This window comes from Ursus arctos, unplaced genomic scaffold (assembly GCF_023065955.2).
Source record: "Ursus arctos isolate Adak ecotype North America unplaced genomic scaffold, UrsArc2.0 scaffold_27, whole genome shotgun sequence".
In the NCBI taxonomy this organism is placed as follows: domain Eukaryota; kingdom Metazoa; phylum Chordata; class Mammalia; order Carnivora; family Ursidae; genus Ursus; species Ursus arctos.
This window is the reverse complement of record NW_026622952.1, coordinates 11,610,467-11,627,601: the sequence shown is the minus strand read 5'-3', so window position 1 is coordinate 11,627,601 and position 17,135 is coordinate 11,610,467. Positions and strand designations below refer to the sequence as shown.

Genomic DNA, 17,135 nt, shown 5'->3' with positions numbered 1-17,135 from the left:
AGGGGCCAAAGAAGAGGAGGGAAGTATTGGGAGCTCCGAGGACTTCCACAGACGGGGGCGTGGCTTCGTGACTGCGGGGCGGGCTTTGTGACGCCTTGGCGGGCCGGCTGCGGAGATTTGAAAGTTGGAACTGACCACTCCCTAAATGGGGCACTTTTCCTCCATTCTCGGTTTCAGCTTGCTTACCTTGCCCTGTTCCGTTCTGTTGCCAAGTCACCTTCAGTCTTTTGTGTCTTACTCTAGAGCGTGCTCCTGAGGTGTAACTCAATGCAAGAAGGGAATGTGTCGTTTATTATGTCTCAAGTGGCCTCGTCTGAGAAATGGAACTGAGAGTCCTCCCAGAATTGTTAGCAGAATTAAATGAACTAACGTATACAAAGCGTTCTGACCGTTAATAAAGCATAACTATATTTAGCCAATTGGTAATTTTTTAAAATGGAGTCTGGCCTCCTCCGCCCCGTTATTTCCTTGGTCTCTATGTCCCTTCTTGTAAGCTTTCTCGCTCTATCCACTTTGTTAATACTCCCACTTAAAAATAGTGGTTCAGATTGCCAGGATTGGCATTCAAGCTCTGTAATTTACTAACTGTAAATTTGGGCAAGCTGTTTAACCGTTCTGTGTCTCACGTTCTCCTCTGCAAAACTGAATAGTTCAATAATTGTTAACTATTCAAATTATGATCTTTTTTTTCTATTCTGTTATCTCTATACTTTTATTTCTCACCTCAGGTTTGACTCAAATAATTATGAAGATGTTTGTTTTGAATTCTTTTCGGCTGAACCTCTCATCTCCCTCCCTTCCAAACTAAGATAAAAACTTGACTAATGGGGCGCCTGGGTGGCACAGCGGTTGAGCGTCTGCCTTCGGCTCAGGGCGTGATCCCGGCGTTGTGGGATCGAGCCACACATCAGGCTCCTCTGCTATGAGCCTGCTTCTTCCTCTCCCACTCCCCCTGCTTGTGTTCCCTCTCTCGCTGGCTGTCTCTATCCTATCGAATAAATAAATAAAATCTTAAAAAAAAAAAAAAACTTGACTACTATCCAACACTCACCTTCAGATGCCATTCTTCAGCTACTCCTTTTTCTCTCTTTCCTCTGCCTGTACCTACTTTTTTGACCTGCCATCAAAAGAGATGTGTCAGTGCATGGGATAATCTCAGTGCGGTCTCTGTTTCCTGCCTCCTATTTAATAGTAAACTAGGCATTGTGGAAGCTTAGACAAATAGCATTACTCCAGTAGATGGGGACATAGATGAAGACTGGCTTAAGAAAAAACAAGGTTTACGTGGGTCAAGTAGAAATTTGTCTCTGCAGAATATTACACCAGGTGGTAAATCGTTCTTTTATATGTTCTTTGTTAAAGGTAATTACTGTGATGTTAATATTCCCACCTAAATAAATAGGTAGGTTTATTTAGGACTACCATCTACATAAAAGAAGGTCAGGAACATAATTAATATTATGAGTGACATTTGTTTTCATCTCATCTGGGGTTACAGATTATAACTCTGAGCAGTACTCATCTGTTTCATAAATTTGTGCCATTGTTTACAAATACATGGCTGGATAGGAAAACTCCATCAGTACAACTAAAATTTGTCACATACACATTCTCCTGGTTTTGAATCTTAATGCACAGCGCAGGATAGCATTGAGAAGTGGGGTTTAACAACATAATACATTAGATGCCCCTAACTCACCTTGTGCCCCCTTGACTATGGCCTTCTCCCTGAGTGGGAGGCATAAGGAATAACCCACCTGGTCCCCTAATGGCCAATTACTCATAGATCATGAGAAGTAGTCATGTTTACCCTAATTCAAATGCATCTACTGTATCTGTTTATCAGTACAAATAAATAAGAAAATTTCTGCTGGACAAAGATAAAAAGGCCAAATTGCCTGAAACTATTCTATTGGTAAACTATGTCTGAAAATGCATTCGATCAATTGGAAATTGCTTTTTTCCCCTCTAGTGGAAAGTAGTAAATGTACTTAACATTAAGTATTTATAAGGTTTAGGTTTAATGGACTAATAACTGAGCTCTAAACAGGAAAGGGCAGATATCATCACCTAATCTTTTACAGCTAAACACAATTCCATAAGGGATGCACTGTACTCTAATGAAAAGAGCAAAGCTTGAAGTCAAATGGGCTTGAATCACATCTCTGACGATCACCAGTTGGTTAATCTTGGTAAATATGCTTCAGCTCTGTTCTCATTTTATTGTAGCATTGTCATGAGGATTAAAAGAACTGGGTGTTTTCTAAGTCCTTCTGGAGTGTTAGTTTCATTCTTTTATGAGGCGTACATAAGGTGTTAATAGGCACTCATAGCCACTATCAATGCCATCTCCTTACAACTTCCTCTGTGACAAAGATAGTGACTGGGAATAAGTATTCAACATTTTACATGTAGCAGGAATCTTAAGCAAAGAAAGATCAAGTTTAATTGTTTCCTTATCTGAAAATGCAAGGTTTTATACGGACCCTAACTATCTCCCAGACTCGTTGAGGATCATAATGGTGTACATCTTGCCATTTTCAAAGATATTTTCAGAAAAATCATGTCCATGTGGTATAAAAATGTGAGCACACAGCACTCTCTTGAGCCGCACTGTTGACACAAAAGAGAGCCACCGACTCAAAGGGCACTTGCTTTCTGGGCTATGATGTAATGTTTGTTTTTCCCCCACAGGGATCATTTGAACACACTTTGTAAGTTACACAGTCATTAACTTGCAGTGTCCATAGTTCAGTTAGACTTGGTGTGGTTATTCCATCCGTGTACTTCTCATTAGTCTGCCCCAGATCCAAGTTCACAGATCGTATCTCAGATCTGCTAAATCCACTTATTCTTCCATGCTCTTAGCAAAGCCTTCTCTGAAAATTCATGAGCACAGGCTAGACCTTAGCTGAGGCAGTGTCATTTTCTCACCTTGGCCTTAGAAGATAAGTTATTCTCATGCCAGAAGCGCCCATTGTGCCAACGGGCCAGATTTCTCTCTCTGAAGGTGGAACAAAGCTGAGAGAAATTTTAGCTGAATTTCCATCTGAAAACCGAGCAGAATATTTTCTTGAAAAACCATAGATGGGTAAAAAATACAACAGCTGCCATCATGCTAACCGTATTGTATCTGAGGAAGGTTAATTTAAAGAACAGCTAAACAACTAATTACAATGCGGGGAAATTACAGTAACTTAAAGATCCCTATATATTAGTTTATTAACATTTTCAGTTGCTTTATAAGATACCTCTCATGTAGCAGGGTCCTCAGGATACTGTTCCCAAGACATCTAGAGTCTGCCCTCTGATAACTTGGATTTTCTCCTGGTGTGGTCTGTATACTTGGCACTAGTCACTTCAGTGTGAAGTATTAGTTCCAGGCAGAGAGACAATGTAACGTAGTAGTTAAGAACGTGGACTCTGCATTTAGACTGCAAAGATCTGAATCCTAGCTTTGTCACTAACTAGCTATGTGTGATTAAAAGATGCCACAATCTACATTTTGACAGAAGTAAATCAAAACCTATTCGCTGGGCTTTAAAAAAAATGGTAGATAAACTTTCCCACCAAAGCGTTCTTTTCCTTATAAGCATTTTTACAAAAGTAATTAAAATCATATATACGTATACATATATATACACTCCATTACAGATTCGCATATGGCTTCCTCCCTCAAAAGAGTTTATAAATACCTGCCATCCCCCAAAGTCATAAACAAGTTTAGAAAAGTTCCAGAAGGTTCTGGAATGTATTGATAAGGAATGGCATAACTAGCTAACAATGCATATGTAATGATGCAATGGCTTATGTAACTTGGGGTGTAGCCAACCAGAAGAGGGCTGACGCGAGTGCAAACCACTAGATCCTGAGGCACACCCAGAGTGCTCAGCCTCCCCAGTCGGAACATGGCCAGCCAGCCATGATGAATGTATATATGATATATTTCCCCTACTATCAGGGGTTGCGGACTACCACATAATGACCTTGACTTCACCTCTGGTGAAGACTGCAGTAAAGACCTAGGCAAGCAGAGCCCAGACCTATGGCTGGAGTAAGTGGCAGCAGAGGCATTGAGAGACACAGTCAATCTCCAAACAGATGGTGCGGGCCTTCTTACCAGCTATCATCTCTTGCTTACTTGGAGTTGTTGCTTGGCTTGTTGAGGGAAATAAATGAGTGAAAGTTAAATTTGAGTTAAATGGTATTTGTGTGCAACTTCTCATGGTATTGCCTGCTCCTTCATATCTTGTCTTTGTTTTGACGTTGTTGCTCAGAAGAAGACCATCCAGGAGAAGTTATTTAACCCCTCTGTCGATCCACCAGCAAGGTGGGGATATGAAGAGTCGTTGTGAGAAATAAATGAGTTAATATATGCCAACTGCTTAGAACAGCTCCTGGCACATGATAAATGTAACTGTTATTCAAAAAGACGGATGCACCGCTATGCTTCCTGAAGCATCATTTACAATAGTTGAATTATGGAAGTGACCCAAGCATCTGTTGATAGATGAACAGATAAAGAATAAGTGGTATGTGTAGATATATACATGTGTATATATGAGATATATACATGTCTATATATGTAGATATATAGATATGTATATATCTACACATACACATATATATCTACACATACACACAGTGGAATATTAAAAAAAAGAATGAACTCTTGCCATTTGCAACAACATGGATGGATCCAGAAGGTATAATGCTAAGTGAAATAAGCCAGTCAGAGAAAGAAAAATAACAAATATGATTTCACTCGTATGTGGAATTTAAGAAACAAAATAAATGAACATAGGAAAAAGAGACTAATGAAAAACCAGACTGTTAACTATAGAGAACAAACTGATGGTTACCAGAGGGGCAGTGGCGGGGGCGGGGGGGGGAATGGGTGAAACAGGTGAAAGGGATTAAGAGTACATTTACCGTGATGAGTACTAATGTTGAATTGTTGAATCACTCAGCACTATATTGTACACCCAAACATAATACTGTATGTTAATTATACTAAAATTTAAAAACTTAAAAGTCCTGGAAAGTTAAAAAAAAAATGTTGGTTCTTATTATTATCAAGAATGGGGGAAGGCCTCTGGGAATGGGATGTTAAAGGTTACCTGGGAAATATGACTAGTTTTGCCTGCCCGATAACATGGAGATTTCTTTTCACCCAATAACATTGATATCCAGTCTCTTACACCTACTTCTTCTTTTGCTTTACAGTGTCTTAAGAGGAAGGTCTAGTAAGCTTGGAAACTGAAAGGGCCTCTTAGATTTGGGCAAATGCAAATACAGTCCCTTCTGGCTGCTCTCGGGGTTTGGGGGAGGTGGAGACTGCAAAGGAGGGCACATCAGGCTGGAGGTATGCAGATTTCTCCCTCAAAAGATTCTGTCCCCCTCTCTGTGCTGAGAAACCACTGCGGCTATTGTGAGGCAGACCACCCCAGCTGCCAAGACCACCTCAAGAGAACAGCCATGGTGCTCAGGTCATTGAGAAACAAGGTGTTTCCACGCAAGATGAGCTTATTACCATAAATCCACAAGTATATGAGAAGGGCCAACAACATGAAAGGAAAAACAACAAACCCAGTGAATGAAAGGCCCTGTATCAGAGGAAACAAGAGAACAATCCAAAATGTATTTGTGTATCCATATTTTGGGCTTGTGGTAGGCTGAATAATGGCACCCCAAAGATATCCATATCCTAATCTCTGGAATCTGTGGATTTAAGGTTGTAGATAGAATTAAGCTGCTAACCAACCGACCTTAAAATAGGAGAATTTCCCCGATGATGTGGGTGGGCCTATCGTAATCACCAGAGTTCCTACAAGTGCAGAAGGGAGGCAGAAAAGGAGATTGTCGGGGTGCATTGTGAAAGGAACCAACCTGCCATTGCTGGCTCTGGAGATGAAGGGAGGCAGCACTGAGCCAAGGCACGTGGGCAGCGTCTAGAAGGTGCGAAGGTAAACAAACAAACTCTCGGAGTCTCCACAGAAGAATACGACCCTGCCAACACCTTAATTTGAGCTCGGCGAGGCCCGTGCCAGGTTTATTCTGCGGATGTTCTTAGCATCTACAATCAGTTGACTTTAAGTAAAGGAGATTTTCTTCCATTTTGTGGGTGAGTGTCATCCAAACAGTTAAAACGTTTCCAAAACAGGCCCAAACTGAGTGAGAGGGCAGTTTTAACTTTCAAACAAATCCCATTTTTTATTATTTTTCGATTGGGGGAGAGCTATTTAATCTTATCTGTCCTTTTATGTTTGAGAAGGTAGGACCCACGCCTTGCCCAGAATGGATTTCTGCATTACCACCACCTTGACTGCACTGCTTAGTCCTGGCTTTTCCAATTTGTCTACCAGCCTCAGTACTGGATGGTATTCCACAGTGGATGAGTTTCCTTCCCTTGGCACCTCCCTGACATTCAGACCACACCAAAAAAAACCATGCAAAGCCGACTTTGGATAGGAATAATTATGGGTATCACGAGGAGTGAGCAGTTCTTGTTACATAAAGTCACAGGAAGAATGAGCTGGGCTCTCTCCTCAGTTTCCTGCTGTGCCCTCCAGACCCTGGGTCTGGCTCAGTGCTCAGGAAGGAAATGAGTGCTAGTAGAATCTCATCCCTTGGGAGATCAGCAGGTCTCAGATCCTGGAAACTACCATGCTGGCCTAAACTTCTGCATGATGAAGATTGGGTTCTTTGCCTGGCAATCAAATTTGATCTCTTCATTCAAATTGTTTTCCCAAAATATATGCTAAGATAAAGTATATGTGATCAGAATCATTGCTACAATGGACTTTCTCTCTCTGACAAGAGATTCTGTCCTTTCAAAAAGTCAGAGTTCTATAAAGGGCCTTTAAGATAAATTTCTATAGTCCTTTCTTTCATCCCTTGTTTGACTCTTCGGCATCTACTTCTTATCCCCTTTCACAGGTAAGGTTAAAGACCTCAAGATGAACTAGGTCAACCTAGTTCTGGGGTTGGCAATCGGTCTATAGTGGATCTCCTATAATGCCTCAGATTCTAAAGAATCCAACATCAGGTGGGCTGATGTTCAGCCAATAACTAGAAGTAGGGTTGCATCAACATGCATTGACTGACATCTCTCTAACAGGTTGATAGTTGGGCCATAGAGGTTGTTAAATGTTTTGAATATCATCCCAGCATATGGGTCCTCACATGCAAAGGGTTGCAAATACATACTATTCGACTAGGTTGAAAGCTCCATGGAATCACATAGTCAAATAATAATAGCTCTGTTATTTGTCACAACACTGAAAATGTCACAGACTTTCCATAAATATTAATCAGCTGTTTGATGCAGTGCGTATTCATGAAGTACCATCATTGATTCCCAAGATCTCATTAAAAATGACAAGTAGTATGGATAGCATTATAATCATTGATGGAGCTGCCGCCTGGTACCCAGAGTCCCTTCGCTTCCAGAACCAGATAGAAGGCAGCATTCTGTGTTGTGCTCTGTACCTAGAGTGCCCAGAATTATACCGCAGTCTTCTTTGGGAGAACTCCATGCCACCCCAAGGCTTCCAAGGAGGAGGGCTTATGAACACTAGTAATCCATATCTTTATAGCATGTCCCCTCGGCAGCTACCTTGAACAGAATATTTGAACATCAGTAGGCAGTTATAGCACTGTCATTTGGATTTATAGCTCAAGTGTACTTACACTTCGTTAAAGGGATCTGTTCCATTATCGCAGATTGGTTTTATTGGATTCTTTTTCTAGTTTTGTAGAAAAAAGCAAAGAAAATGGATGGAATGTGGCTAACGTGGGTAATTATCTTTATAGTTTTCACCAATACAGTACTCTCAAATTTGTTCTAGCATTTTTCTTTTGTCTCTCTGAGAAACAAATCTCTTTGAAAGTTTGAACTTATTGAAAATCTTTAAACTTCAGCCAACCCTTTCTAAAGAGCAAGGGCATCATTATGACTTTTCTCAAGCACAAAAAGAGGTGCTCAACTTTAACTATACAAAGCTTATATTGATTTGGCTGACTTAATATCTTAAGCCTTGATTAACATTGGAAACTTATAATCATCACTGTTCCGACCCGGAGAGGTGGAGGAGAACCAAAGAGGTCAGCTACCAAGGCTAGCCAGCATTAGAGCAGGAGAAGGCTTCAGAGTGACAGAGACATGAGTTAAGACAAGGAACCCAGTGGCTCTTGGTAGCAACTGAGAGCACTCAGGGTGCTTATTGATCATGTCAAATCAAAAAACAGATGTAAATACTCAGTAAGTCAGAGCTTACTAAAAGAACTTCTTGCAAAGGCACACTGCAATGACATAGCAAGAATGAAATCAACTCATTCGTTTGTCAGGTACCTACTAAAATGCTTCTCAGTGTCCCCAACAAACGTAGCTTATGGAGCCCCTGTGGACCCACTTAGAGCCTCCCACCCTCAGTTCGTCTGACTTGAAGGTCTGGGTTCTCCCTATTTTGCTTCCTATTTTACTTTCCTTAGGATGCCTGGCTTCTAGGTTGCCAGGGAGATTCAGATATTACTGACTCAGCTGCAGAGACTCTTCCCACTATGATTTATTACAAGTAAGTGTCACGGGAAACAAGTATATGTAAGAGGGTAGTTGAAAAAAAACCCCTGCTGACAACAACTTCTCACTATTATTTCCCCTTGTAATGCAAGAGTCTTGACCTTACCCATCTGTGATAATGAAATATGGTCACATATTTATACCCAAGCGTATACCCTTTCGCTCGCAAAATGATTAAGAAGTCCAAGCTTTTCCTAGGTTTCCCCTCTCCAAATACCCTCTAGAACTCCCAGGGTTGCTTATGCTTTTTAATGAATCAGTCCTCCCTGCCTGCTGCTGCCTCCTGGAAGAGTAAGATCTCAGAAATGTGGTGAAGAGCAGACTCCACTGTCCTCTGATGTTGAGAAGTCCTGATCTGTTGGTCTTGGGTGTCTCTGGCTGTATGGCCTTCCAGAAGTCACTCATCCTGCTGCAGCGAAGCCCTGGCAGTCCTACAAAGATGGTCCCCGATTAGGAATCACCACCTGCTGATGGGCTTGAGTGTCATTATTCAATTTGGAAAATAAAACAGCAAAATATATAAGGATGTTAACAGAAACTATGTCAGCTCTCTTCCCTCTTGACGTACTTCCATACTAATATTCTCAAAAGTAGTTATTAGAGCAACAAGAGGCAAATGTCATAAGGAGCTTTATTTTTACAGTCTTGGTGGCTTTGTTCCATTCATGGTAAAATTTTTCTAAATAAAATAGAAATTATAATATTCACTGGAAGAACGTGAAATGTTGCAACTGACAGTAATTTTAGGCATAATGTTGCCTAAACTCCTAATTTTATTGCTGAGAAAATACTTACCTGTCATGTCATATAGCAGTGGTCCAAGTCTTGAGCCCAGGCATGAGGCTACCAGTTCAGAAACCATCTCCCCAAATCTCCAGCCAATGTTTTTTTGAAGACGGGGTTGAAGAGTCTTTCATGCTTGAGTTATCCCATTGTTTTTTTTTTTTTTTAAAGATTTTATTTATTTATTTGACAGAGAGAGACAGCCAGCGAGAGAGGGAACACAGCAGCGGAGTGGGAGAGGAAGAAGCAGGCTCCTAGCGGAGGAGCCTGATGTGGGGCTCGATCCCAGAACCCCGGGATCACGCCCTGAGCCGAAGGCAGACGCTTAACGACTGTGCCACCCAGGCGCCCCTGAGTTATCCCATTGTTAAATGAGCCCAGCTTTCCAAAATTTACATTTTGAAGTGGGATGGAGTGATGAGGAAGGGTGAGGAGGGAAGAGGTTCTCTGGTTTTTCTTTGGATGGTTGATGGTGGTGCCATATTTCTACTGTCTCAGAGCGAATGAAAACTTCCTCAGAGCATTGGCTCCGCTCTCAGCAATAACGCCACTGTATTCATATGGCGGCTCACAGTTGACAAGCATGTGCACATGCATTCTTCCGCTTGGTAACTGCAACACACTTGAGAGATGGATCATATAGCTACCACATATTTGTAGAAAAGAACCTGAAGCTGAAGAAAGTGAACTGACTTGTTCCGTTTCTTTCCGATCATACATGATAGAGCTGGCCCCCAATTCTAATATTTGGGTTCTGAGTATGGTACTCTTTCCAGAAGAAGGAGGTGCAGCTTTCTGGTTCACACCGTAGTTGCCCATTGACTGCTACTTTGATCTCAGATCAGCTACTTCCCTTGCTCTGTACTGTACCATGTGGGACATTTCCCAGGTTCTCTTGCTCTGTGGCCCCCTGGTGGGCTCAGTCAATGACAGACACTCATAGGAGGGGGGAAGAAGGGAGAAGCCAGCATAATTCTCCACCTTTCTAAGTTTCCTGTGGCATCCCGGAGTTATGGTCTCCATGGCTCTGTCTCCTGCCAGACAGCCCTTTCTTTATTAGAGCCAGATCCCCCTGGGCATCTGGGCTTTGGCAGTATCACCTCCTCCTGTTGAACCTCCAGCCCCAGGAGACGTAAATGATTTCCTAATGTCTGGGGTGTTTCACTATGTCCTGCTTGTTTTCTCCGTCCTTCCATAATTTTTGCACTTGATTCCTGAAATTCCCTTCATCTGAAAGACCTCCGGCGGATCCTAACTGATAAAATACGTGAGTTTAATTGAGCTTCTTTAAAAAACTGCTTATAAAGCTGGCTAGCACCTTGGCCATAGAGGGAGCTTGTCAGACATTTAACGGGCATGTGTTTCGATCCTTGGCTTCAAAGAAACCATCTTAGTAGTGCCATTTTTGGTATCCTTGGTTATCTGAAACTATACAAAATTTACCAAGGTGAAGTTTCCTTCACCTTCCCCCCTCTCCTCCCCTGGCCCCCACCATATACAGAGAGTGTTGGCTGGGTCTTTGTATTTCAAAGACACAACTAGCAAAAAACAATAAGGGTACAGATGCAGTCTGCATTTCTTGGTAGAGGTTTTATCTTGCCTCTATTATTCTAACTTTGACATTGACTTCAGATTTCTTTGAATCAGTGGTTCTCAAATTCTAGAATGCATCAGAATCACCTGGAGGGCTTATTAAAGCAGAGATGGCTAGCCCCCAGCTTCAGAATTTCTGATTCAATAGGTGTGGGATGGGGCCCAAGAATTTGCATTTTTTTTATCTTGTTTTTTTTTATTGTGGTGAAATGTATATAACAAAATTCATAATTTTACCCATTTTGAGCATACAATTAGGTAGCATTAAGAACTTTCAAAATGTTATGCAATCACCACCACTATTGATTTCCAAGCTTTTCCACCATCCCTAACAGAAACTCTGCATCTATTAAGTAACAACTGCCCATAGCTCATCCACCCCTGCACCCTCGACCTCTACTCTACTTTCTGTCTTTATGAATTTGCCTACTCTAGGAACCTCATACAAGTGGAATTAGGCACTATTTGTCCCTTCAGCCTGGCTTCTTTCATTTAGTGTAGTGTGCTCTTGGTTCATCCATGCTGTAACATGTGTCAGGATTTCCTTCCTTTTGAAGGCTGAATAATATTTCAGTGTAGGTATATGCTGCATTTTATTTAAATCCATTCATCTGTTGATGGGCATTTGGGCCATTTCTACCTTTTGGCTATTGTAAGTAATGCTGTTATGAATGCTGGCATACAGGTATCTATTTGGTTTTCTGCTTTTAATTCTTTTTGGATAGATACATAGAAATAGAATTGCTGGCTCATTCGGTAATTCCATTGAACTTGCTGAGGAACTGCCATATCATTTTCCACAGTGGCTGCCCCATTTCATATTCCCACCAGAGAGGGTTCTAATGTCTCCACATCGTCGCCGTCCTTGCTATTTTCCTTTTTAAAAAAAAAATAATAATTTTCATTCTAGTGGGTGTGAGGTATACCTCACTGTGGTTTTGATGTGAATGTCCCTAACAGCTAGTGTTTCATGGGTCTCACTCCTATTATGGTAGTGCCCCCCATCAGTCATGCCTGAAGCACTTGTCTGGGCAAGTATCACACTTGTGGGGAGCTCCACAGACATTTCCCCCTCTGGGCCCATAATTATGGCAGGCTGGCCCTTGTTCTCACTATGATCGCAGGACGTACTTCAACAGAAACCATCAGGGAACTTTGAGGAACAATGTTTATTACTCACAAATCCTGGGGATACAGCTACCCAGTGAGGTTGCTGGTAAAGGGAGAAGGAAGGAACACAGACCTGGGTCTGCCTTTATTAGGGTGAAGGGTTTGAGTGCCTCAGGGTTTCTTGGGTTCACTTTTTATTAGCAAATTTAAAATATAAGAAGAGGAATCAGAGCATGGGAAGGGAGAAGCAGGGGTCACTCAAATGGTCAATGATCTGGGTTGCCAGGGCTTTCTAAAAGGGACACCTTGTGGGAGGATGTGGCCTAGTGCCTTATCTGGCTGGCTTGCTACTGGCTGTGTCCTACAGCTGGCAATATTACGTAAGATGGGTGTCTTTTGAAGGGAACCTTGGTGGCACAGTCAGTGAAATATCCCACTCTTGGTTTTGGTTCAGGTCGTGATCTCAGGATCATGGGATTGAGCCCCAGGTCGGCTCTGCACTCAATAAGGAGTCTGCTTGAGGTTCTCTCTGTCTCCCTCTCCCTCTGCCCCTCCCCCCCTGCTTGCTCACTCTCTCTTAAAATAAATAAATACATCTTTATAAAAGAAATATGGGTGTCTTTTGAAATGGGTCCCTCAGCCATCAAGGCCCCACGTCAGGTACTTACACTGTATAGCTCGTGATGTTGAATACCTTTCCATGTGCTTATTGGCCATACAATATACATACATATATAATACATAAAATATACAAGTATATATATATTTTGAGAAGTGTCAATGCACATCCTATGCCCATTTTTGAATTGGGTTGTTTGGGTTTTTTGCTGTTGTTGAACAATCCACATTTTAACCAAATTTCCAGGGGATGCTGGTCTGAGGATCACGTGCTGAGGATCGCGGTTGTAGATGAAATTATTATCTCGTCAGGTGATTAAACGCCAGCCTAGTTTGTGGTACAGAAGTTGGACAAAATTTGTGTGGTGCCTGGTTGTAATCACTTCTTAGGAATCAGGCTCTTGATAATTAATCTTCTGTGGATTTTCTGGGATTTTGATATATTCTCTTGTTCTCCACACAGCAACAGTGGAAGTCAAGGTGGACCTGAAATTCAAAAATCCCAGTTCGATGTCACCTAACTCCTTCAAACCCCCAGAGATCGTTATCTGGATATATTATAACGCCCCGGAAATACACATCTTACTAAGCCTGGACACGATGTTACTACTGACCTGAAGATTTAGGGGACTCTTGTTTGGATATCAGCATGGAGCCTCAAAACTCCTGACCAGTCGGAGTCTTTTTGTACACTTGGCTTTTTTAAAGAAAGAATAATTATCTTGAAGATCTCTTGCTTATTAGACTGAATTGGAAGAATTATCACTGGCCATGTGAATTTGTAATTACCATGATTTATTTGTCAAGTACTGAACATAGGTAAATTTCCTGCACTTTTATTGAATTTGAGAAGTTAATTAGTATGACTATTAAGCAAAACCCAGAGATCATTATATATGAAATATTTCCCTATAATTCTAATAAACTGATTTCGAAACCTATTAGGCTTGAAATTTCACGCAATAGTCCCCAAACATTTTTCCCTTTGGTTAATGGATCTCTGCACTTATCCTTCTCACTAAAAATATTCCAGGACTACCTAAAAGGTTTATAATAGTTCTTGCTGGACATACATAATTAAGTTTATTTTCTGTGAAAATCTGTGGAAATGTCCTTTGGAATTAATGGAAATGTACAATTTGTCTTATTATTGTTCCTTGGTATTTATGTAGCACTTCATATTCCTAAAGTACTATATAATCACTAGTTCCTCTTGAACTATTTGTATGTCATTCATTATAATGGCCTTTTGATGCAATATGTGATTTACTTCTGTCTGCCTTTTGATATATTTCAAGAGAAGAATAGAATAAGATGGGCTCTTGTAATATCCTGGGTTGGGGGTCCCCAAGATCACCCCCAGGTTTGATGATTCACTAGGGAGACCCATAGGATTCAACATCTAGCCACACTGACAACTATGATTTATTACAGCAAAAGGATGTATAGCACAGTTAGCCAAGGGAAAAGGTGTGTGAGATGAAGTCTGCAGGAGACCAGATGCAGGTTTCCAAGGGTCCTCTTCCAGGGGATTTGGGCAGAATGCACTTAATTCCTCCAACAAGTTGTGACAACATTTGTAAAATGATGTCCATCAAGGAAGCTCATTGAAGACCTATTGCCCAAGGTTTTTATCGAGAGCTGATCACAGAGGCAAAGTTTGCCTGGTGCGTACCATATATCCAGGCTGCCAAAAGGAAAGCAGGCATTCAGCATTGTGACGATTAATTTTATGTGTCAACATGACTGGGCCGCAGTGCCCAGATATTTGGTCAAGCATTCGATGTTTCTGTTAGAGTGTTTTGGATGAGAATTACATTCAAACTGGTGCACTTTGAGTAAAGCAGAACATTCGCCATAACTTTGGTGGGCCTTGTCTAATCAGTTGAAGGCCAGGGCAAAGGACACAAACAAAAGACTGACCTCTCCCAAGCAAAAAGAAATTCTGCCAGCAGATGGCCTTTGGACTTGAATTGCAACATTGGCTCTTCCTGGATCTCAAGCCTCATGGTCCACCCTGTAGATCTGCCAATTTTGGACTTGCCAGCTTTCGTGATCATCTCATATTTTATCTCATACATATCTCATACATATATCATATATATATATATATCTCCTATTGCTTTTGTTTCTGTAATACAAGTATACACCATATTGTTTGTACAGTTTAGACACAGTGAGCCCCTCTGTTCACTTAACGGTGGGAACTCCTGAAATATAAATTCCCAGATGCCAGCCAAGGGCTAATCTTGCAGCACAGCTTTTCCAAGGATAGAAGTTTAGGCCTGCTGGGTTAACTCTTTTCTCATATACCCTCACCTCAGATACTATATATAGAAAGAGACAAAAGGTAAGGGGTGGGAGAGGTTTTCTAGTCTCTTTGCTGGATCCTTGTAAATGTATACCTTGTTTAAAAACTGGGGGGTGGGGGAGAATTTCTTGTGTCCACGGGACTGGAGGAACATTCTTGTTATGTATAAGGCCCTAAGCCAACTAAAGCATCCCCTGTGCTTGTCTCCTGTTACTGTTTAGTATTTGCAATTGAGCGTAACATCAGACTGCACCATCCAAGTAAAGAAGTTGGTATCAACTTCTTCAGTAAAGTTCCAAGTAAAGAAGTTGGGGTGGGGGGGGGGGCGGAATGGCGAACGGGAAGGAGGGAGAGGAGAAGCCTGAGAAACCGCAGTGAGCTGGAGTCGCTGGAGGACCCAAAGAAGCAGCAGAAAACCCTGTCGAAACTAAGACTGTTTCTTCCAGTAACGGAGGGGGAAGTTCCAGTGGCAGCGCCGACATGCGATCAGCTGAAGCAGCAGCTCCAAAGATCTCCACGTTTGGACTCACCGTAGGCAGGCAGAGAAGCGAGCCTCAGCCACACCCATCAAACTTGGATGAGTTAAGCCTAAAAAGACTGGTCCAACGCTTGCCCCCAAACCCTTTCAGTAGCAGCAGCTTTTAATGAAGATGAAGATGGCGAGGCAGAGGAAATGCCTCCAGAAACAAAGATAAGGATGAAGAATATTGGAAGGAATACACCAACGTCAGCTGGACCAAACTCCTCCAATAAAGGAAAGCGTGGATTTTCTGATAACCAGAAGCTCTGGGAGCAAAATATAAAAGCTCATCTTGGAAATGTCCATGACCAAGACAATTAAATGATGTGTTTTGAAATTGGGGTGTGGGGTGGGTGTAAAGTTAAAAAGGAACCGGTTCCTTTTTTCAAGAGTGGTATGAGACTATCTTTGGAGCTGCCTTTATTTATTTATTTATTTATTTTTCGAAGGTTGAGTGGTACACTAATAAAGGAAAGTTTGAAATTAGAGGTAATTTATGTTTTATATACAGATTTCAAGACAGTTGTTAATTTTGTAGTCTCATGGGATTAGTTTCCAAAGTTTATACGTAATAAAAAAATCAGAAATGGGGCGCCTGGGTGGCACAGCGGTTAAGCGTCTGCCTTCGGCTCAGGGCGTGATCCCGGCGTCATGGGATCGAGCCCCACATCAGGCTCCTCTGCTAGGAGCCTGCTTCTTCCTCTCCCACTCCCCCTGCTTGTGTTCCCTCTCTCGCTGGCTGTCTCTATCCTGTCAGATAAATAAATAAATAATCTTAAAAAAAAAAATCAGAAATGGTAAAAAAAAAAAAACAGGTTGGTATCAAAAAAGGGTGATCCACCTTTGTTGTCTCAGATCTGTGCTGCTTGCAGTCTCTGCCCTGTGACTGTTCAGCACATAACATAACTTTTCTTCTAACTTCACAGGAAATTCCATGCTTGAATGTGTCCTGAGCGATGAAGCATGACAAGACTAGCACCCAGTAGTCGTTGGAAGAAACTTGGTTTGACAGCGGTTCCTCCAGGGGCTCGCCCCTCTCCTGCAAGCCCTCAGCACTGGAGGTGCTCCCGGGATGCAAGGATGGTGACTTTCCAGGCAGAAGCAGGGTTTCAGAAACCATACTTGTTTACTCAACAGATCCACATAGAGAAGCAGACAGGGATGGGCAGCGGCAAAACACACGTTCGAATGCTTTGCCATCTCAAACTTGCGTTTTTTTCTCAACATTTTGACAGTGTCTTTACTAGTTTCCCTGTGTCTTCGCTCCCCATTTTCAATTTATTTCATATGTTGCCATAAGAATTTTTCTCTTAGCACGAATCTGGTCATAGTGCCTCCCTCGATCTCCACTCACTGTGTCTGGTCCGCTGTATACATTCTCAAGCCCTCGGCATTGCATTGAGAGAACGTCAGAGTGTGACCTGAATTTGCCCTCCCAGCCATATTTCTAGTCACCTCCTCGTCAAGGGCAGGTCAGTCATTGACCCCCAAATCTAAGAATCCGTCAGCCTTAATGTTGTGTGCTTTTTAAGACCTACTATCAATCAGATAATGTACTTTTCAACCAAACTTAGTATTGAGGGATGACTGGGTGGCTCAGTTGATTATGTGTCTGCCTT

At 41.8% G+C, this 17,135-nt stretch overlaps 1 pseudogene; it reads left to right on the top strand.

The window, feature by feature from the left end:
- Window positions 1-15,326: 15,326 nt before the first annotated feature.
- LOC113262026 (PEST proteolytic signal-containing nuclear protein-like) lies at window positions 15,327-15,837 on the top strand (annotated as a pseudogene).
- Window positions 15,838-17,135: the final 1,298 nt, after the last annotated feature.